The 212-nt window shown below is 65.6% G+C and overlaps 1 protein-coding gene across 1 annotated transcript in view; it reads right to left on the bottom strand.

The window, feature by feature from the left end:
- The window catches only part of LOC104469556 (hemicentin-2-like), a gene marked incomplete at both ends in the record, with an annotated part of 24,177 nt that overhangs the window by 23,860 nt on the left and 105 nt on the right, over window positions 1-212 (bottom strand). The window lies entirely within an intron of this gene.

The raw sequence follows: 212 nt of genomic DNA, 5'->3' as shown, positions 1-212 counted from the left end.
GCAGCGGTCCCCATAGCATCACACACAGCCCCAGGGGTCTGCCCACCCCAGGGAGGGGACGCATCCAGCATCCACCAGCCCCCAGGACATCAAGCCAGCGTGGGGGATGCAAAATCCACCCTGGTAATGGGCAGCGTAGGGGGGTTTATTGGGCAGCACCGCTCACCTGGGTCTGCTTGTGCTGCAGCAGCCGCAGCAGCTCCTCCCGCTGC

Source organism: Pterocles gutturalis, unplaced genomic scaffold (assembly GCF_000699245.1).
Source record: "Pterocles gutturalis isolate BGI_N339 unplaced genomic scaffold, ASM69924v1 scaffold27045, whole genome shotgun sequence".
Lineage (NCBI taxonomy): Eukaryota > Metazoa > Chordata > Aves > Pterocliformes > Pteroclidae > Pterocles > Pterocles gutturalis.
Note: the sequence above shows the minus strand (reverse complement) of the source record. Positions and strands in the feature narration are given on the sequence as shown.